At 40.9% G+C, this 23,372-nt stretch overlaps 1 protein-coding gene across 1 annotated transcript in view; it reads right to left on the bottom strand.

Annotated features, from left to right (window-relative positions):
* pknox2 (pbx/knotted 1 homeobox 2) overlaps positions 1–23,372 on the bottom strand; it is an 80,128-nt gene that overhangs the window by 47,195 nt on the left and 9,561 nt on the right. The window contains exon 2 of the mRNA XM_077242392.1: positions 12,179–12,250. The gene's annotated coding sequence lies outside the window, so the exon portion shown is untranslated. The remainder of the gene's footprint in view (positions 1–12,178; positions 12,251–23,372) is intronic.

Raw genomic sequence — 23,372 nt, 5'->3', positions numbered from 1 at the left:
TCCAGTGTTTTTATCGTCATTCAGATAGGACAGAAAAATACATAAAAAGAGAATTTAAAAAAATGATTTTACTCGCCGCTAAATCCCCAATAATCCTCTTGTGCTTTTCCAAGTCTGCCTTCCACGTTGACCTTTTCACAGGAATCCTGTTGCCATGGAAACTCTCACTGCACTACCTAACCCCCCCAAACGCACATCATTCTGTACATATTTCCGTCATCGCTCTGACAGAATACTCACAGGAAACAGTTGTTAAGTGTAAATGTTGCTTGTTTTGCCCCTTAAACTCTTGTCTAATCATATTAGTATTCATGTAGACTAACTGACTGCGTTTTGCGTGCATGATTAACAATGTACATTAAACACGCATATGATGTTTACAACATCTATAACTTCCATTAGCACTCAAATGAATATTAATACACAGACTTCTGCTGTCAATCTGATGGTAGCTGAACTTATTTATGCCTGCTTGACCCAGCTAGGGTGATAATGCGTATCTCTCCTTAGTTCATCAACACTTTGTAAGCTCCTCATGTAAATGCAATCTTGAGTATGAAATATATAGACAATGCCAAGCAGGAGGCAGCTGGTCGCTGAGGGCCGGCCAGAAGGACTGTGGGTGGCGGATTTATAAATTCAGCTATAATGTGTGACTTCAAAAATAAACTGTCTTTAACAGGACAATGCCTGTTTCATAACTGCAAGATGATGTGAGACGCTGTGATTTCAAAGCAACTTTTTAATGATGTGAACACGGAACAGATTATATAGATTATACGAATAAAACTACACATTGTATTGCTCTTATAAATGGTTTTCATAATACTAGAGGGAATGCCATACCACATACTATATATATATATATATTTAGTACAGTTGTAGACAATACATATTTGATTGCGACTTCTCAAGGATACAGATAAGGAAATAATTATTTTCATGGCTGATAATCGGTCACACTTTATATTAAGGTCCAATTCTCATGACTAACTACGACTTTTGCCTCAATAAACTCCTAATTACAGCTCATTAATAGTTAGTGAGGTAGTTGTTAAGTTTAGGTATTGGGAAGGATTAAGGGATGAAGAATAAGGTCATGCAGAATTAGGCATTAATATGTGCTTTATAAGTACTAATAAACAGCCAATGTACCAGAAAAATGCATGCTAATAAGCAACTAGTTAATAGTGAGAATTGGACCCCCTAAACTGTTACCAAAAACAATTCAAAAACAACTCATTCATTTTAAGTGAATTTAGGCATCACGATATTGTAATGCACAGTGTGAAACATAGATATTCCTTTTAATATTTGCTTAAGATTACATTTAACAGTATTATTACAGTAAATAATCAGTGTTTTTAAAAATCTATTTTTAAGTGAGTGTTAGATGATGGCGAACATAATCTTTATGTAAAAATAAATGGGCATGCTCAATGAAATATGATTATTCAATATCAAATTATACCAATAACTGTATATTTTAGGATTTTTGTGTCGAAATTCTGCGTTTAAATGTGTCACAACTGTTTAGTGATTAATGAATTCACTCCATTCATTGTTTGTTGAAATGAGCATGGCAGTTTTTTGGATACCTGTTTAATACATTTAATATCATTGTGGATGCAGCAGGATGAATTTTTTTTTTAATGAAGCTTCAGATTTAAAACGATGTTTTCAGGCTGAGGGAAGCTCTATGGGCCAGACTGCTGTGGGCCGGAGCTGGAGCCAGAAGATAAGACCGACTCCATCCGCCTTGCTTTAGGGGACAGTGAAAGACCTGTTAAGGTGACAACCACTATTCTGTTTGGCTGAAATCATATTGCTCTATTTCTCCTTTCTCTTTCTCAGACCAGACCACTCTTTCTCGGTCTAACTTCCCATGTTTGACCCCTTCTGTGTCTCAGTTACTTTTAAGTTCTACTTCCTGTCCTCTTTCTTCTCCTGCAGGTTATTTTCTACTTATTTCTCAAAAAGGTATATTCCTGGAAATATATATTTATATGTAGTTTTTGAGAGAAAAAACATAGTCGCATAAGTGTGTCACATTTTATTACATTCAGATAATGTTAATTTCATCAGCTATTATTTAATTTAGTCTTAGTCCTGTATCACATTTTCTTTTTAGTTTTTATCACATTTAGGTTACGTTTACAAGACAACGATATGCTTACAACGGAGCAGTTTTTCCTTTGAGTTTTCCGCGTACAGACGACACCATTGTCAAAACGATACCCATTCACACGGATCCGCGATAAATGACTACAAACCCTGTATTCTGCTGCCAGGCCATTAGATGCCGATGAAACACTATGGATTGAACACGTAATACGCATGTGTATGATGTCATCGTCTTCAGAGATTCACGTTTTTGTTGTTTATTCAAAAACTTGCACTTTGAAACCCGGTTTCAAAAGTTTGCGTTTTCAGGCACCCAAATCTATTTTGGGTAGATTTTTTTGCCATTGTTGTGTAAACGAACGGCCAAAACGCATAAAAGGTTTTGCGTTTTCAGTTGAAAACGGTGCTGTAAGCCCCTTAGTCAACCTTGTCATGTTTTTGTTTAGTCAAGTTGGGGCCATTTTACAACGTAAAACTTTTATGCGTTTTGGCCGTTCATTTACACGACAACTGCGTTTTGGGTGCCTGAAACCCAAACTTTTGAAAACTTCTTTCAAAGTGCAAGTTTTTGAAAACAGTCTCCATGTAAACAACATAAACGAGATTCTCTGAAAATGATGACGTCATGCAATTATGTGTCCAATCTATAGTGTTTCATCATCATCTAATGGCCTGGCAGCAGAATACAGCATTTTAGTCGTTTTCGCGGATCTGTGTGAATGGGGATCGTTTTGACAATGGTGTCATCTGTACACGGAAAACTCAAAGGAAAAACTTCTCAGTTTTCAGCATATCGTTGTGTAAACATACCCTTAGCCAACTAAATGTCAGGGCATTTTAGTGTAGTTTTAGTAAAAAAAACAACTCAATTTCATCATTGCATATTAGTTAGATTGGTAATCTCAATTATTTTATTTAGAAATGTATTTTTTTGGGAATATCTTGTAACTTTCCTAAAAGGTCACTGATCTTTCTCAACCCCTCTTTCTCTCTTTACCTCATCTCTGTTTCCATCCCTCACCCTCTTCCTCTGCTTCTTTTTCCCTCTCTTGGTGTAGAACATTCCGGTGTGTTGAGCTCAGAGCCCAGCGCTCGGCTCTCAGAGGCAGGATTGTTCCTGCCGCACAGGCCCAAAGCCCGTTGCCACGGATACCGCCATACCACAGATCTGACCCTGGAGAATTGAGCCGCTCACCCTCAGCAGGAGCCACTGGCAGCTGCAACACAGCTGTTAGCACCGGGACAAGGTTACTTTCTTTCTTCCTCTCTCTGACTCATCCATTCATTCAGTCACTCCCTCTCTTATTTCTTTATCACTATCTACGAAAAAATATATTAAATTTAAGGCCTGTTTCTGGTTAACAACAACATAAAAGCAAAATTGACTCCATTTACTTTCTTAATAATCTTGCTGGTTTTGTGCATAATTCATCAGTTCATGTTACTTTAAAGAGCAAAAACACTTGCTTTCATAAAGTTTCACCAAAATGTAATAACTTTGTCTGCTGATGTAACCAAGGGGTAAGGGGAAAAGTAATATTACACAGTATTATTGCGCTTCTTTTTGGAATACTTGATTCTGATTAAATAATGAACACTAAACTGTTTAACTGACTTTTGGCCACCAATTACCTCCATCTGTGCTAGTTCTGTCTCTCATATCATTCTATTATTATAAAACGAAATCAAATAAATTCAAATCTATTTATTCACCATTTTGTGACTGTTAATTATATCTCACATAGTATAACTTAACATCCATGATCCAATCAAGTCAGTCATAATTATTAGAAATTATGGTTTGTTTGTTTTTTTTACCATGGAATATGTCAACATGTCATAAAAGTTGCTTTTATTGACTCATTGAGTCCATCTTTTACCAAAACTCTCACATTCACTCTTACTCTTTCCCTGAAAAAAATTCTGGCACACTATTTCCGAAAAACCAGAGCAGTGACTCAAGCCATCCACATCAATCACGAACGTCCCACGGTTGTTCACTCTATCCATAGCATGATCCATTAAACCATCGTTATCCGACATTCAAATCAAAACAGATGTTCCCCTGTAAAATCTAAAATTACAGTAAATAAATAAAGAAAGAGAGGATGACAAAACCAGAGCCCTATTTTTCCCATTGCCAGAGCCTATCCGATGTCATATTGGTTAGATGTTATGGCTGGAAGCTATGCCTTTTATCTAATCAGGGCATAGATTTTCCTCTCTTTTCCACCTCGGAGATAACCCGATTACACGGCAACACTGTGTCTCTGAGTCAGTTTAGCAGCTGCCCTGTGGATAAGCACACAAATCTGTATACAGCGGTCACAGGTAGAGCTAAAGTGCTCTTAAATACAGTACAATATGTAGAATATTAATCCCTCTGATCAGACAGAAGTATCCCCAATATATAAAAAAAAGTTTTATATGATTTACCAGAGTAGAACATTCTCATCAACTGTTAAAATTGAACTTTGACAACCACCAACAATATTAATACATGGGGTCCCTGATAAAAGTTACATTTTTATGATGTTATGATTGATTAGACCCCATAAAATCAAGATGAGTCTACTGTTGTTTTTAGTCATTTTTTACTAGCTTTAATGCTAGTTTATATGCAAGTGTATTCCTAAAAGTAAAATATATATATATATATATATATTTTATATACATGTATATCTAGTGTTATAAATGTTGATGACTCATTCTGCACTACACAGCTTTATTCCATTCAAATCTCTCAAGTATTTCCAGCCCGAACAGCAAGAAGCAAATCATGGCTGTGACTTAAATGAAGCCTATGTGACTTAAAGGGGTGGTAAAATGTCCTTTTCACAAGATGGAAAATAAATCTCTGATGTCCCCAGAGTGTGTGTGTGTGAGGTTTTAGCACAAAATACCCCACAGATATTTTTTTATATAGCATGTTAAAGTTGTCACTTTTTGAGGGTTAGCAAAAACGCACCGTTTTGTGCCTGCCCCTTTAAATGCAAATGAGCTGCCTCAGAGGGCGGGGTTTCAAGAGCTCTTGCTCTTAACAGCTGCGATTACCTCACACAGACACACTAAAGTGACAGAAACTGTTCTGCCTTTAATGTTAAAACAGAGTCAGGCAAAGATGGAGAGACTCAAGAAGTGACAACATGTAGAATGCAACAGGACGTCTTTGAATGGTTAGTTGATGAATTTATGTTGCTGATGTGGAGTTAACTATCTTCAATTAGCATATTCAGTCATGATAATCTATAAATCGCTCGTATAGGAACTGTTGTGAGATACACACAGCGTGACTTTTTATTGCATGTGAAAAGAAGGATGCTAAAGTTTGAGCTGACTCACAAATGTACTCTTATACAACAACTTTTCCTCTTCTCAACATGGACTGCGTGTCCCGGGGGCGGGGTTTATGTACATTTTAGGGTTGCTTATGTCACTAATCCAGGAGGAATGTCCTGTAGTCCCTACCAGCCGTTTGTTGTAGTCCTTTTCTTTCAAAGCAAATATCTCCCTTTGCTTTGAGCGCTGTAACTTTGCATGTTGTTTATGCTCAAACAGCAACATTTCACACTAGCTAAAGTTAGAAAAGTGAAATCGTGTTTTACCGCCCCTTTAAATGAGTTCTGCCCAAACTTGCCAAAATGTTCACACAGGGGGGAAATTGCATTCGTCGTGCCATTTAATGGGGTCTTAAATGTATTATGTGAACAAAATAATAATAATATTAATAATAATAAATTCTATTTACATAAATCATGCTATGCATTACTGTAAATCAAACTGCAATTACTGCAAAAAACTGAGTTAATTGCAAAAGATAATAGTTTATGGTCATATTTTAATTAACGAGTGGTATTTTTAAAGAAAAGTGGCAGACATTAAGATAAAAAAATGGTAAACGACAAATCCAAGTATACACAGCTAAAGTCTTCAAAAAGTTAGAAAAGCATCTGTTCTCAGTAAACATTCTGTAGAGCCAAACCCTGAAAACACTAACAGAGCAGTACGTTTGTTTTAAGCAGAACAGGATTACAAAAGACAGTTAAACCACCCACTATGGAACTGCTATCTACAGTATGTCAGGTTGTTTCTATAGTATTAGCAAATCAAAAATACTTTCTGTCACTCTCTTACACACACAGATATTAATCAGCTGGAATGAAAGAGATAAACACATATGAGATAAACAGTGTTTCATGGGTTAGTTTTAAATGAACATTAAATCTTTCTTCTGATTTATAGATTGAGATTTCAAGAGCTGTTGTACATCTATATGACATTCATTCAGACATGATGACATTTGGCATCTATCATATATAAATTACATCAAACAATTTACTCATGACATAACTGCTGCTATGAAAAACTAAGAACTTTTTTTTCAGATTGCAGTCAAGTAAATACTCCTTTTCAACCAGAAGTGATGCACACTTTAAAGCACAAAGTTTGGCACTCGACTTATGTTATCTGAGAAATCTGTGTAATCAGACTGACATGCACAGATTATCATCAAATCTTCACTGTAATTTCTTCTCTTTCATCTTTTCAAGCATGAATGTTATGTTGAATTTTAATGTGTTTATACATGTATCTATCTGTAATATGCATGAGTGGATGTTTGCTTAGTGGAGCGCGTACGTCTTTGCGTGTATCTGTGTGATCGAGAGAAAACAGATACGTGCATATATATATATATATATATATATGTGTGTGTATGTCGGTGTGTGTATGTGCATGTGTTTCTAACAGTAAAACAGTAGGGTTGCACATTCCTGTCCGACATAACTTAAGACAAGCAGACACTGAAGAAAACGCCTATAAAACTCTCTCAGCCTCTTCTCCTCCATCTGTTTTGTTTTCCTTCCATCTCTCCTTTTTGATGAGCTGGGTCTTCAGTCCCCCCAATAAAATCCCATTAGCTCTTAATGAAGTCGAGCTCGCTGCCTCGCGCCTTCACCTCATTTAGCACAATTGTCTGGCAGCCATTAGCACGGAGGCAATTACAGCCGAACGGCGAGAGTAATTGGAAATGCCGACAGGGACCCCAAGAAAACGGGAATAAAAAATAAAAAAAAATATTCAAACTAATAAGCCTCCATTTGGTTGGTGGGGGCTGCTAGGCTAAATCAACATAATGCTAATCGAGGCTGATGAGGAACAGACTCGGGGTGAAGGCCAGGGGTGGTGGAGATGATGATGATGATGATGAGGTTGAGATTGTTATAGAAAGAGCAAACGGAATTGCACTAATCAACTCCTCGATGACACAAGGTACAGTACTGTTAATGCCCATGTAAACTGATGCTATATGACTTTTTTTTTATATCCACTATTAAAAGGCAACATGAAATCAAAATGGACCTTCACCAAAAAAATGTTTAATTATGTCATCAGTTGGATCATGTTGTTCCAAACCCACAAGACTTTTGTTCATCTACAGAACACAAATGAAGATATTTTTAATGATATCTGAGAACTTTCTGTAACTCCATTGAACAGTTCTTATTCACCCAAAACTTAATTTAATTTAGTTGAACTTATGCTTTTATCCACATATAAACATTGATCCGCGAACAAAGCAGTTTACTGCATTTAATTTTGGTGAACGGAAGCTCAAGCGTGCTTGCTTAATGCATTGGAACCAATGAGGTTCATTCTTGCGTTTTACGCAGGTTTGTTCTCACGCGGTAAGCAATAAGGTTGAAAAACAAAGTTCTTTCATGAAACTCTAGATGGCGCAGGCTAATAGGTTCTTAACTCAACCACATGCAATCACATCATTCTCTTTTGGTTCCTGCTGTAGCAGTAGCCAATGAGCTCGCTGTTCTACCTTCAAATACTTGGTCAGCATTTCCTATAGCAGTGCACTTTCAGAAACCCTCCACCTTCCCCAGCTCCACCTGTAAAGATCTGCTATGGGTAATTCATGTTTGCTATATAGTACAGCAGCAACAGCATGTTTTTCTTGCTCACAGCAGTGTGTACCTGCTCTGCAGCAGCAGCAGCATAACAGATCTATTCCGCCAAGACCATATCAACATTTTCATATCCATTTCCATGCCAAACACTCCAAAAGTTGTCATGACAGAACTTCTGTATATGTTCGCTGATAATATGTCAATAAAAGACTAAATCTGTTCATCATATAAAACGATCTTGTCTCCTCGGTAGACCTGGATTAAACAGCTCAATTCATATGGATTTATTTTAAAATCTCTGTATGGATATTTTGAAGTTTCAGAGTTTTAGTTAAATAGATTTTCAATGAAGGTACAGAGGTCTCTTAGAGGTCTCTCTTAGATTTCATAAAAATATCTTAATTTGTGTTCCAAAGATGAAAGTTTTTGGAACACATAAGACGAAAGTCTTATGGGTTTGGAACGACATGAGGGTGAGAAAACGATGATAGAATTTTCCTTTTTTGTGTGAATAATCCCTTTAATAAGTGTCCCAGGTCCTACGTGCACGATTCATCAAAAATAAAAAATAAATAATCAATAATATATAATTGAATCCCAATAGATCAAATTGTTGTCTTAACAATAATAAATATTACAGCATTCCACTTACTGGTATTCCAATACTTCTCACAAATGAATTTCCTTGGCTTTCATACTTTCGCCCCCAGTGATAATACTGTATAAATATAATAGTCATTATAATAATGTTCATGGCTTTTCATGAATTTTAGGTTTTGTTAATTTAAATGGCTTTAGAAATCTTTCCAGGCTTTTAGTATTTGAATCTTTTGACATAAAAGCTTTTAAGATTTAAGGTCTTCTGACAGGTAGAATTTAGTTTAATGTACCTTCATTAAGCCAAAAATAGATTAAAAGGTAATATGACACTGTAATATGGCATAACTTATTAATAATAATTTCAGACATAAAGAAAATGATTACATTTTAAAGGAAAATGAATTAACATAGCTTTCTGGAAATAAAACAATTAAGTCTACTATCAAATAAACAACGCTTGCAAAGGACGCTTTGTCAAGTCAGTCCTTGAATAACGAATAACCGCACTATGTCCTAGGTGTTGTGTGTGGCCTGCTGGTACCAGATGCCAAGGCAACTCCCCTGACTCCTCACCCTACTTACTCACATCAAACTGGGCAACTGGTGGCAGAAACCTGATCAGAGGGGGTAAAATCAGAGGGCACCTTTCACAAGAACTGGGCAGGTTGCCCAACGGTCCACAGGAGGGGGCAAGAATAGGGTCTGGTTGGAATGGTGTCTGTGATGTGTGTGAAGGCGTCTTGGCACTAGCTTTACGGAGCCGGCACGGGAAACAGAAGGTCGAGTCCCACAATAGTCTCCCAGGGGGCATCCACAATACCAGCTCAATGACCGCAGTCAACAATACTCTCAAGGCCTTTTATTCAGAGAGTTCAATGAACCAGACACACCCAGCGGCACTTTCCTACACAAAACAAGAACCTGGCAGGCTGGCACACACACACACACACACACACGCATACATATTCATACACCTTTATATAAATGACAATATTGCTACTATAAAAGAGGCTTTCAGTCCAGGATCAGTCTAGAATCACTACCATGGTTGTTGCCATTTCACAGTGTTGAGGACGCTACTTTAAAACCTAGAAGATAGCCCTTAAAAGTTTATTAAAAGTTGAAATTAGTAAATTTTGAGTAGTTCATTCGGATACAAATAAATACATCTTTTTTTAAAGTATTTATATAATATTATATTATTATGTAAAATTAAACACAATATAATCAATATTAAACGACAATACAATACAGATTCATCTACTGTTCATGAATCTGTGGATTTTTTTATTAATTTAAATGAATCATTTAGGTGAATCATGAGTGATCACATCGATTTATTTAAAATTATTTTCCGATTGCACTGATTCACTAAAAAGAATTTGACTGATTCATTTTAGGCAAGTGTCTTAGATTAAAATCTGAGATACTGTTATGCTTCTTAAAAGTTAATAGCATCACATTTAATTGGTTGCTCCTCAACACTGCTCCAGGTTAAGATTTGGCATAAAGTACAATAAGTTAATTCACTTCATCTTAGCTGTAAGATGAGACAAGAAGAACTAGTATTGATCATTTGAGAAGGTGAAAATTTAGGTGAATAGTCATTAAGCAAAGCATGAATGTAGCACTGGCCGCTGCAGCAAAAATGAAAAGATGCAGGCTCCTTCCATTTCTCTTGCGCTGTGCTTTCGCTCCGAAAATGTTTATTTGTCTAAAAAGATCTACAAACAATCACTTCACTCGACAGGAGAGAGAGAGCTTTCCAGTCAGGAGGAGATTTAATTAGGGAAATCTCATTAGGTTTAACAAAATTAAGCGTAAAACAATCCTCGGCAGGGCTCCGAGAGCGAGAGGGAGAGAAAGAAAGGGGGAATTTGGGGTTTTGAGCGATTAGAGTCGGGAGGATATTGAGATAGTCACTTCCATGCTGCTGTGGGAGAAAATGGCACTAGATACCCAGCTGTTTTCACACTCAATTAAAGAGACTTGCCTGGCTTTTACCCCCTCTGAAAAGCAAAGAGTTAACCATTCTGCATATTGCCGCACAAACAAATGTCTCCCTCAGATTCGCCCTCTCTCACTCATCCACAACGTAATTCCACCCTGAGCCCACGAACCATTAAAGACACAAATTGTGTTTTCGAACAAATTCGCACTCTATAAGGACATAACAGAAAGTGCTATTAAAGTGAGGAAACAAACTCTTAAACAACACAGCTGGGGTGATTGCAGACGAACAGCAAGCATTGGAAAATTCATTTCCAACTTTATCTGTAAAGGCCCAATTCTGAATGAACCAGCAAGGAATAACTCTACGACTCCAGAAGAGCTATATCACTGCAGAGAAATCGCAGGTTTGCGTATTCTAGGCAGCTCGATAGGTGACACTCCATATTTATCAGCCCTCCTCAATAAAGTGAGAGAACTTTATGTGCTATCAATGCTTTAAAAACAATCCATCACAAAAGTATAATTATAGAAGACCATTTTATGCATGACTACAAAAGCTGTTAGGTGATTTTGTGGAAACCTCAGTTTACATCAAAGTACAAGAAAAGTGTTTGGCAACCAAAATGGCTCTGTTCCAACACATAGTTAGCTGCCTAGCTGCTAGCAACCTTACCGAAACTGAACCTCATGAATGACAGATTGAGAATGAGCAACATCAGCAGCAACTCTTTGCAAACCAAATGCCATTGCACAAAATAACATTCTTCATTCATCATTTCAATGGAGTTTGTCATTCTAAAAAGCAGAAAAACAGCACATACAAAAATTTTGTAAAACAGTAAATTTTTTATTTAGATTTAAGTAATTCGCACTTTTCAGTATTAAATTAACAATTTGTGTATGTAATATAAACATACAATTTAGCAAAAGACATGGTATTTTAGACATGGATGCGTGTCACCCAGAATTTAAAAGGATAGATTTAAATTGAATTTTAAATGTAGGTGCCAAATCACTATTATTTGATTAAAATAGAGATCACGGTTCTGTGTTGACAACACAACAAAATAGAATCTGCGTTTTTGAACGAATCTATTGAATGAATGATTCAATGACAAATACATTTTTTAACAGTTACTTATTCAACTTTTATCCCAGTACTTCTGGGATAATTTGAATGTTTGTAACACATAAATAATGATACTGTGTGGTTGAAAAGACTGTTTGTGAAGTGGTTACATACCAATAAATGACAACTGCTCTCTCTGGGTCAGTGGCAGCGCCAACACAAATTTGAATGTTCGCTGTGATTGTACTAGTCAAAGGTTTAATAGACATCGCGTGAGTGTTTGGATCGAGATCGCGATCTTTTAACGATTAATCGTGCAGCTCAAATAGATCGATCGATCTATAATTTTCAAAACCTTGATCTTAGACGGCTGCCTAAATTTCTGAACAGCTTTTGTGTCAGGGGTACGTCTATGACACCTTAAAATACTGCCTACACAGGCAGCTAACTAGCTTTTGGAACAGAGCAAATGTGTTTTTGAATGAGCATGGAAAGTGTTGATTTAGGAACTTACAGTTAGCTTGTTCTCAGCATTGGAGCATCTGATGTTGGAGTCGGTCCAACGGCGCACTGCCCTCCAGACAGTCTACAACACAAGAGAAACCGTCTGAGTATATTTACATCTAATGGTCTGTTCACCAACAGCTAACCTGAGATCATTACTCTGACGCCATTACAACACAACTTGACCAAATATGTTGATATAAGTTTAGCCAGCACTACATGCGTTTTAGAATGGGGATCTTTTTTTTATTGACGCTGCTTGATACCCATGGGCCTGCTGACCCCACAATTCGAAAAGTAATTTGATATTGCGTGGGAAGGTATATGTATGTGTGGGCCCTGCTGTTCTGGCTTAATAGAGGCTGTATGTGTGTGTGCGTGAGCTCAGGTAGGTGGGCAAACAAAGATAAAGTCAGGGGCGGAAATGGCAGGCATGGCGGACAGCCCCCCACGCTTCAGTCCGCCAGTATATGTTTGTGTGAAACCTTTCCCGAGTTTCTACCAAACTACAAAGAAAACATTTTAGGGTTCTTGTAATCCCTCCTGCAGCCTCTCCCCAAAGTCCTCCACAGCCATACAGTCCGCAGCCCGACTCCCTCTCCCCCTCATGAGACCTGATCTGCCTTCCTGTTGACGTCAAAGTGAATTAGAGCAAGGAGAGCGCAGCGGCTCCCCCCGGGGGGCTGGAGGGCTAATCATGCTGTTCCTCACTGGCCTCAGAGGAAGCATTAGCGTTCCTGTTGCAGCAGACCACCACATCTACAGCTCAAGGCCCCTTCACAAACAACCACACACACACAAACAAACAGCTTATTTACCGAAATAAACACTAATAAGTACACACCACCAAACCAGGTGAACAGAAGATTTGTGGGTTTGCCCTTCCCACCCCTCATTCAAAACCCCAAAGAAAGTTGAACTTTAGGATAAATCTCCTTCTCTAATACACAGAGCATCTCTGTGAAATACCTAATCCCAGCCTCCCTCAGTCGCCACACCGACCTCCTGCACTCCCTCCAGCCGCTCTGAATAATGATTCCACATATAGAGAAGGAGACGGTTGAGGAGACTTTACACTCAGACTGTGTGACTGACCTGATTCCAACTGAGATGAATGCGGCTGGGCTACTCTCTAAAGTTGTGTTATTTTAGTATTCTTTATACACTATTTAAGTATTTATTAACATTTTGAATAAGTCTTTATTATTATACTTTCAGTTTTCGTTTTTCTTTTCGTTTAAGTATTAGTAATGTTGCTATATAGCTTTAAATAAATTTTAGATTAGTTTTAGTCATTTTATTACTCCAACTTAAGGAACATTCACACCAACGACAATAACTATAAAGTTTTAATAATCTTTCTAATTCTATGAGAATAGAAAAAACAGCTATAACAATAACAACACAAAAGAACAATATTATTGTAATCACTTTCAGGATGATTTTTTGTTGACAGCCAATCAGAATCTAACCATCTTTAACGAGCTTGAGCTTTCAAAGCGGTGAGTTTTCTTCGCAGTGTGATGGAAAAGAGATTAGAACACCTCTGCATAAAAGAAAAAAGTCTGTCGCACTGACGGCATGTGAATGTTCGTGTCAGTCTGAACAGATGCATTAACAGACGTTCATTCAAATTAAAGTGTTTATCGCACCGAACATTCGTCTTTGTGTGAACAGGCCTTTAGCTGATTATTCTAACACAATAAAATTTAATATATATCATTATATTATTTTAGATGTTTTTACCAGTGCCTGATTTCTTTTTGGACGTCCCCAATCCCAATCCCAAGAAAGGAATTTTCATACAAATGTCAATTCTAATAGATAGCTTTCTCCAGTATTATATAGCCCTCTTTTGGTCCTTTTGTCTCTACAATCTTGACTGCCCTATAAAATATAAAATAACTACAGTCTACAGATCGACACACTTAAAATACTGTCTATGACGCAACTCTGAACTCCTTCTGATTTTGACCCAAGAAATGCAAGACATTTTGTCCCAAGAAATGCAAGGTGGTAATGACCCACAATGCCTTGCCAGTAACAAAGACCACAAGAACAACATTTGCTGCTGGGGGTTTAGAACTTCCTGTTACTATGGCAACCACGGAACAATTCATATTCTGTGTCTCTCCTCTAATAAATTGTGTAACATTAGGGCGTAATTGTATTTGTATGCAATATATGAAAATAGCCCTTTGCATTCAGGAACGCCTGATAGCAGTCGTCAAAAAACGTCTGGAAGAATGACATACTTTTTGTCTGTATCGGAAGATTGCTTCATGAGATTTGGCATCACAAAATCAATAATACTGGATCAAACATGTTGAATGGCAAGCAAAACTGACCACATGATGCATATAAACCATAAATAGCTTTTAAAGGCATCAGGGAGGAGGGTCTGTGTCTTTAAGATCACTTATACTAACTTATGGAAGTGTGGCAAGACCAAGGAGGTTTGATGAGTGGAAGGATAGCAGAATTCCTGGGAATTAGAAAGGATTTAGCGGACAATAGCAGGTATTCCCACTAGTGTAACTAGACCCTAGTTGGCGTCATGAGAAGCTTAAACTTCACATTAAACCAGTGTGCAGCTGACACAAAAGGCCGCTCTAGACACAACAAGGGGAATGTGGAGCAACACACAGACGCATTAAGCTTATATATACACACTGAGAACAAAACAAACGCACATGCTGAATGAAGCAAAAGTTTATTTTGTTACCATTCAGACCGACACACAAACTCACAAAGCAATATTAGCGCTTAATGAAGTATACGCTGTGCTCTCCATGTCGAAACAACACTTTCATACTCAGAGCATAATACATTTCCCTTGATCTGAATCTTGGAATTTTTGCTGCAGTCTTCTCCACATTAGTGAGCTACGGAAATCCAAACAGGAAAAGGACTTAACTGCTAAAAATATCTCTAGGCGTCGCAATGAGACAGGTAGATCTGGGCTCTTATCCGAAACAAATCCTTCTAAATCTTTTAAATGGCACACCATCTCACCATGAAATTTAGATTTTCCTCAGACTTTTGGAGAAGAGTTTATGGGAACTTTTAAATCTGTAACTCCTCCACCTTTGAAAGGCAGAATCTGTAATGATGACACATTATTATAAGCCCAGATCATATTTTAATAAATTAATGTAAACTGATTGTTTCATGATTGTTTTAAGAAAGAATTGTTTTAATGTATTTTTAAACATTTTTCCACAAAGCACATGCACACTGAGGTCAAACGTTTGGGGTTTGTAAGATTATTATATATTTTGTTTTAAAGAAGTCTCAGCAAGGCTGAATATATTTGATCAAAAATACAGTAAAAACGTAATACTAGGAAAATTACAATTTTAATATATTTTAAAATGTAATTTATTCATATCCAGTCTTCAGTGTCACATGAACCTTCAGAAATCATTCTATGATTTGGTGCTCAAGTAATATTTATTTTTATTATCGCAGTTAAAAACAGTGCTGCTTAATATTTTTTGTGGAATTTTTTTTCAGAATTCTTTAGTGAATAGAATTTTTTTTTTTAACAGCAATTCCCTTTCAAGGGAACTTCGAGCTGCGTCAAACGCTGCGGGAACGCCCCTGCGTTGTGCGTCATGAAGCACGTATGGAATCAGCCCAATGGAGAGATGAAACGTCATAGGCGGGTGACGTCATCGACCAGGAAACTATAAAGCACCCCAAAAACACAAGCGCATTAGCTTCTGTGCTTTCAGTCGCGCTACATGTGAATCTGTCCCTGTGTGATATTGTCTGTCTTACATACCCTGCACCACACAAACAATTTATCCCTATATATATATATATTGAGAGATTATGGCGGACGAACAGCAGTTTAGAAAGTGTGTTCCTCCCTGCTCGCGTTATTTAACGAGCGGGGATACACATGATCTTTGTGTTGTTTGTTTGGGAGTTCAGCATGCCCAGTTTGCTCTCGAGGGAGCAGACTGTGAGCATTGCGAGCGTTTGCCGTTAAGGACGCTCCGCTCCCGCCGATCGCTCTTTGAGGAGAGCGGTTCGGTGCGCGCTCCCCGCGGTTCGGGTCCCGCTTCTGCCGAGGCAGAGCGGCGGCGCTTATCGTGGGGATCGCAGATGGACCTCACAGCGGGGTTTGAGACGGGCTCTGCCTTATCTCTCCCTTCACCTGTGAGATCCAGTGCCTCAGTCCCGGGTTCGGAAGCACGCGCTGCGGTTTCTTCCGCTCGGGCTGAGGCACCAATGCTGCAGCTATCCAGTTCTGAGGAACTTGATGTTGTTAGTGTTGAGGGAGATGTGGAGGATTCGCCACCCCACACTCCTGAGAGTGATGAGCTTATGGAGGTGTTAACAAGAGCTGTTGAAAAACTTAATATTGAATGGCCAGTGACTAGACAGGAGTCTGTTTCTAAATCAAAGTTGGATGAGAGATTTTTGCCGTCACGTGTGCAGCCTCCACGCCGGTGCCTGCCGTTTTTCCATGATCTCCACACCGAGGTGTCGAAATCATGGAGAAAACCGGTGTCATATAGAGTGTTTAGTCCCCAGACTTCAACATACGCTAATATTATGGGAGCCAAGGCTCATGGTTATGGTGCTTTGCCTCGTGTGGAAGAGACGCTTGCGAGCCATCTCTCCCCCGAAGCAGCATCATCTTTTAAGGCACCGGCATTACCCACCAAGCCTTTAAGAAACACTTCGGCTTTGGTGGGTAAAGCATATTCGGCAGCAGGTCAGGCTGCGTCATGTCTGCATACTATGTCAATCTTGCAGGCATACCAGGCTGATCTGCTAAGGGACATGAGTGAGAGTGAGGAGGTCAGTACTGACGTAGTTCGCGAACTGCGTCAGGCTGCTGATTTATCCCTGCGTGCCACCAGAGAATCGGCCAAATTAATGGGTCGTTCTATGGCAGCTCTGGTGGCCGCAGAAAGACATTTGTGGTTAAATCAGACTAATATTAAAGAGAGAGAAAAACCTTTCTTTTAGATGCTCCTCTTTCTCCCATGGGGTTGTTTGGTGATGCTGTGAATTCAGTTATCGATAAATTCCAAGAAGAAAAGAAACAAACTGCAGCTTTTAAAAAGTTTCTTCCCCTTAAAGTTCATGTCCCTGGGGCTGCTGGGCGGGAGCAGCCCCGGCCGTCTTCGAGCTCATCACATAGAGCGAGGCAGAGTGTCGCGTCTCGTGCTCCCCCTGCTGGACAGTGGGCTCAGCCGCGACACTCTCAGCCGAAGCCTTCTCCCAGTAGAACTGATCTGAGGACAGTTATATTGGCTAAGAAGGCTTCGGCTAAGAAGAAGTCCTGACGCCAAGCCGTTCAGGATGCTGAGGGTGGTCCCCACCGAGGCGGAAAGGTGTTCACCTCTTTTTACGGTGCCCATTCCTCCTCGGTGCCCTCAGGGGCTCGTTCTGCCAACCCCGCCTTTATGCCGGGGCACAGACGATCCCAGCGAGCGCTTTCCCTAGGGACGCTTGCTCCCTCTGAGGAGGGTCTCAGAGCGGTCAGACCAGTTGTTCCCTGCCGGTGCGCCGTTACAGGGCGCTGCGTCTGCTGCTCAAGTTACACCAGAGGCCAGTCTCGAGAGGCTGGTACCCTTAGTAGAATTTCTGGCAGAGTGGAAAAGCCTTCCAAAAATATCTCATTGGGTCCTGCAGACAGTAGAAAAGGGTTATGCTATCCAGTTCAGGTGTCGTCCACCAAAATTCAGAGGGGTTCTGCACACAGTGGTGGGCCCCGAGCAGGCTCTGGTATTGGAACAAGAGGTGGAAACGCTCCTTCAAAAAGAGGCTATAGAACGGGTTCCTCCTCCCAGTTTGGAGTCAGGTTATTACAGCCGATATTTCATCGTTCCAAAGAAGGATGGGGGGTTGCGTCCAATTTTAGACCTGCGCATATTGAATCGCTCGGTAGGGAAGCTAAAATTCAAGATGCTCACTATCAAGCAGATCGTGTCTCAAATCAGGTCCGAGGACTGGTTTGTCACGATAGATCTGAAGGACGCATACTTCCATGTGTCCATCCTTCCACAACACAGGAAGTTCCTGAGGTTCGCCTTCGGGGGCGAGGCGTACCAGTACAGGGTTCTTCCGTTTGGCCTAGCTTTATCTCCCCGCACTTTCACGAAATGCATGGATGCAGCACTAGTGCCTCTGAGGCTTCAGGGCATTCGTATTCTCAATTACATCGACGATTGGTTGATTTTAGCTCAGACCGAGCAGATGGCGGTTCGGCATCGAGATGTCGTCCTCGCTCATATCAGAAAGTTGGGGTTGAGGCTGAACGCAAAGAAAAGTGTATTATCTCCTTCCCAGAAGACCACTTTTCTGGGTGTCGTTTGGGATTCGGTATCGATGCGGGCGCGACTCTCTCCGACCCGCATCGCTTCGATTCTCTCAGCTGTGAAACAAGTGAAGCTAGGCCAGCTACTCACTGTCAAGCAGTTTCAGAGACTGTTGGGTCTGATGGCAGCAGCGTCCAACGTTATACCTTGCGGCCTGTTGTACATGAGACCGCTACAGTGGTGGCTCAGGACCAAGGGATTCTCCCCGAGGGGAAATCCGCTCCGCACGTTCAAAGTCACGCGGCGCTGCCTTCGTGCTCTGGTCATGTGGAGAGAAACTTGGTTCCTATCCAAAGGTCCTGTGCTGGGGGCTCTTTGTCGTCGCATAACGCTAACGACGGATGCTTCCCTCACAGGGTGGGGGGCGGTCATGAGTGGTCGCCCAGCCCAAGGTCTGTGGCAGGATCATCATCTTTCGTGGCACATAAATTGTCTAGAGATGTTGGCTGTGTTTCAGGCTCTGAAACACTTCCTAACAGACCTGAGAGGCCATCATGTGTTAGTTCAATCAGACAACACGTCGGTGGTCTCTTATATAAATCATCAGGGGGGCCTGCGGTCTCGCCGGCTTTACAAGTTGGCCCGTCAGATCCTCCTGTGGTCCCAAGGGAAGCTACTATCTCTGAGAGCAATGTATCTCCCTGGGTATTTGAATGTGGTAGCAGACTCCCTGTCGAGGCAGGGGCCGAGGCCAGGGGAATGGAGACTCCACCCCGAGGTGGTGGAGCTCCTTTGGTTGAGTTTCGGTCGCGCCGAGGTGGACCTATTCGCTTCCAAGGAGACCACTCATTGTCATCGGTGGTTCTCCATCACTCTTCCAGCCCCCCTGGGGTTGGATGCTATGGTGCAGCCGTGGCCGAGGTCACGTCTGTACGCCTTTCCCCCGATTGCTCTGTTACCAGGAGTTCTGGAGAGGGTCCGCCGGGACGGGGTCAGTCTACTACTAGTAGCCCCGTTCTGGCCGGCCCGAGTATGGTTTGCGGACCTGATTTCTCTCCTGGACGGTTCTCCTTTGGAGCTCCCGGTCAGGAGGGATCTACTCTCCCAGGCGGGGGGCACGATACTTCACCCCCGCCCAGAATTGTGGAAACTGTGGGCTTGGCCTCTGAGGGGGCCCAGCTCATAGACTCCGGTCTCTCAACCGAGGTTGTTGAGACCATTCTTAACTCCAGAGCTCCATCCACGAGGAAGCTTTATGCCTTGAAGTGGAAACTTTTCACTTCTTGGAGTGGAGAACACCTGCAGGACCCAGTTAACTGCCCAGTGGGTGCAGTGCTGGAATTCCTGCAGGAGCGCTTCTCCACAGGGTTATCCCCCTCCACACTAAAGGTGTATGTGGCGGCACTAGCTGCTTACCACGTCCCTTTCAGTGGAGTTTCTCTTGGGAGACACCCGCTTATAACTCGTTTCCTCCGTGGCACTTTGAGGCTGAGGCCAGCAGTTCGTACGAGGGTGCCGACTTGGGATCTGGCCATTGTATTAGAAGGTCTTTCCCTAGCTCCTTTTGAACCTATCGAAGAAGTTCCCGAGAAGTTTCTCACTTTTAAGACTATCTTTTTGCTTGCTATCTCTTCACTAAAAAGAATCGGAGATTTGCAGGCTCTGTCGGTTTCACCCTCGTGCCTGGAATTTGCACCTGGCATGGTTAAAGCTTTTCTGCATCCTAGACCAGGTTACGTTCCTAAGGTTCCTACTAATATTGTTAGACCTACGGTTCTGCAGGCTTTCTGTCCTCCTCCATTTATGTCATCGGACCAGGAGAAACTTAATTCACTCTGCCCTGTTAGGGCATTAGACGCTTATGTCCACAGAGCTGCCCTGTGGAGGAAATCAGAACAACTTTTTGTATGTTTCGGGCCACCCAGGAAAGGGTGTCCGGCGTCTAAACAGAGAATGAGCAAGTGGGTGGTTGAGGCTATCTCACTTGCTTATGAGTCGGCTGGCCAGCCTTCACCTTTGGTTGTCCGAGCTCACTCTACCAGGAGTATGGCTGCTTCTAAAGCTCTTTTGTCGGGGGTTTCCCTGAGTGATGTTTGTGATGCGGCTGGATGGTCTTCACCGCATACTTTTATTAAGTTCTATGACCTAGACTTAAGCTCTACCCCTGGGGCACAGGTGCTCTCGTCCTCTGTGCGCTAGTCTCACATGACGGTCATTTGGTCCTATGGCGACGTGGGTATTCGCGTTCCCGCAGCGTTTGACGCAGCTCGAAGTTCCCTTGAAAGGGAACGTCTCGGTTACGTATGTAACCCTAGTTCCCTGATAGGGAACGAGACGCTGCGTCGCTCCGCCATACTCCCGGCACTCCCGTTAGCGCTTCCTTCAAGCCTATCAGAAGCTAATGCGCTTGTGTTTTTGGGGTGCTTTATAGTTTCCTGGTCGATGACGTCACCCGCCTATGACGTTTCATCTCTCCATTGGGCTGATTCCATACGTGCTTCATGACGCACAACGCAGGGGCGTTCCCGCAGCGTTTGACGCAGCGTCTCGTTCCCTATCAGGGAACTAGGGTTACATACGTAACCGAGACGTTATTTGAAATATAAATATTTTGTAACAATGTAAAAGTCTGTCTCTTTTGCTCAATTGAATGCATTCTTGCTGCACAAAAGTATTGTTTTCTTACTGACCCCAAACTTTTAAATGGTAGTGTAGGGTGGTTGCTAGGGCGTGCTTATTTAAATCAAAAATGTAATTCTGTTTGACTCAAATCCCTCCTTGAAATGTAAGTCAGAGATTATTTTGTTTTGTTTTACCAATTAGCAAATACCATCGCACACCTGCAGGTGATGCGTGGGAAGAAAAGACCAAATAAGTAGGTCAAAAAATCTGTTTTACCAAAAGAAATTGGTCAATATTTTACAAATTAACATTATTAGTACTAAAACTAATATGACAAAAGCCGGTGGTCACCTTGCTGTGTGGAAAATCCATCCCTGAGCTCATATGCTCTTTCGTTTCTATCTGCTCGCCGGAGATCTCTGGCCTTCAGCCAAACTTCATCTCCCATCTGCCCAAACCCAGACACTCTCTGAGGCCTGCAGCTCGCTCTGCTTCCTGTCCTGGGACTTAAGGAATGAGTGCTGGGACACGGGAAAGTCTGACACTGATCTTTCATCAGATTCCCTGGCTTAAGATGGTTTTCATGAGTCTGTCGTATACACACAAGATGAGACACACGCTCAGGCTCATGGAAACGCATATGTGCTTTCTAAGGCCAAAAACTCGAGCACGCCAACTGCAGTGCTTAGCTAATACATTAAGTGTGCATTACTATTGTAAATACTGATTGTGAGCTTTGCATTACTGTGATGGTAACAAACTTCAATATTCTGCCGATGCTATAGTATCAGATGTGTTAGTCCTTTTAAGGCAAGTCAGCTCACTCAGCGACTATCTTGGTAACGTCCCCAGGCAGCTATTTTGTTATGTAGGTAATATGCATACAGTACAGCTCCTATTTGCTTAATAGGAAAAGAGAAAAATGTCCAAACCAGTGTTGTCATCGAATAAAATACAAAATGAATATTAGCTAAAAAACTTAAACTAAAGAAAAATTTGAAAGTTGCCATCAATTATAAGTTAAAGTAAAATTACTAATTGAAATAAAACAAAAACAAAAATATTTTTACATAAAAAATTTGTAAAAAAAAAAAAAACGAAATAAACATAAAAACTGAAAATATCAAATAAAGGCAAATTCATAATATTAATAAAAAATTCATTATAGTATAAATAATATCAAAATAGCACAGCTCCAATCAACTAAATCAATACAATTTGCAATAAAATAAACAAATCAGAAATACAAAATTTTACTAAGTTGCTCAGTAAAAGTATTGCTCACCCTGGCATTAGTTGACCTGAAAAAGAGTAAACTGAGCATAGATGACAGTTTATGCTAATTCCTGCTACAGTGTCCCTAGTGGCGACATTGAGAAGCATCGGCTACTTTGTGTATTGTGTTCTGACACATTTCAGAAACAAAATCCTTCCACCGCAATGACAATGATATCCTCAGTAACCTTTTTTTTTTTTTACCATACTTTAATGTAGCCTTTAATGTAGCTTTTGCTTTAGTCTTATGTATCATACCAGGTTTTCCACTCTTGCACTCTGATATCATTGGCAGGTATAGGAAGGACAGTAAGGAATTCCCCTACACTATATGTATTCACCATGACCTCTCACTCTGTTTTTCCACCCTCCTTTTCTAACTGGAAGGAAAAGGTTAACCCTTTCGCTCTTGCTCGGCCCAGTTGTGTTGATCGCTAAAGTCAGCTGAGCTAAAAGGTGTGACGAGCTGTATTAAATGTCTATGGTGGTTTATAAATACCTCTGGAGTCCATACGACCACCAGAATGGTGGCCCACGTTACGACCGAGATAAAAAAGGCAGGTGTACGCCATATTTTGCATTACTGCCACCTTCTGCACATTGCTTCGCACTTCTGTTCCAAATCTGCCAAGGATGTATGAGCCACCTGGGTGCACGGGCCTGGCTTCTCTCTCCCTAACGGCGAGGGCATTTGCTGTCCTCGCTCTCCCCAAAAACTTGTGTCATCCTACCCTGGCTATGGCGGAGCGCCACATGCATGCGTCTAGATTTCCCCCACACTCTGGGGCAGCAGCTGTTTATGTTTCACTTTTAGCTCAGAGCTGTCATCAGTCCTTTCTGAAGGGCAACGTTATAAAGTTCTAACAGTCAGGGAGCAGGAGATTGTTTTCCACGCAGTTGTGGTCGATAAATGGCTGATGCATCGCTGATCAGTCTCCTGGCTGTTATCGCACCCAGTGTTTGCGGGCTCGCATTAATATCATCCCCCGTATGGCAAGTGATGATTTCTCTGAAGACCATCCGTTT

The sequence above is a fragment of the Siphateles boraxobius genome, unplaced genomic scaffold, assembly GCF_051911475.1.
Source record: "Siphateles boraxobius isolate OS27281-9 unplaced genomic scaffold, OSU_SipBor_1 25, whole genome shotgun sequence".
Lineage (NCBI taxonomy): Eukaryota > Metazoa > Chordata > Actinopteri > Cypriniformes > Leuciscidae > Siphateles > Siphateles boraxobius.
The sequence above is the reverse complement of the archived record's forward strand: the minus strand, read 5'-3'. Positions and strand labels throughout refer to the sequence as shown.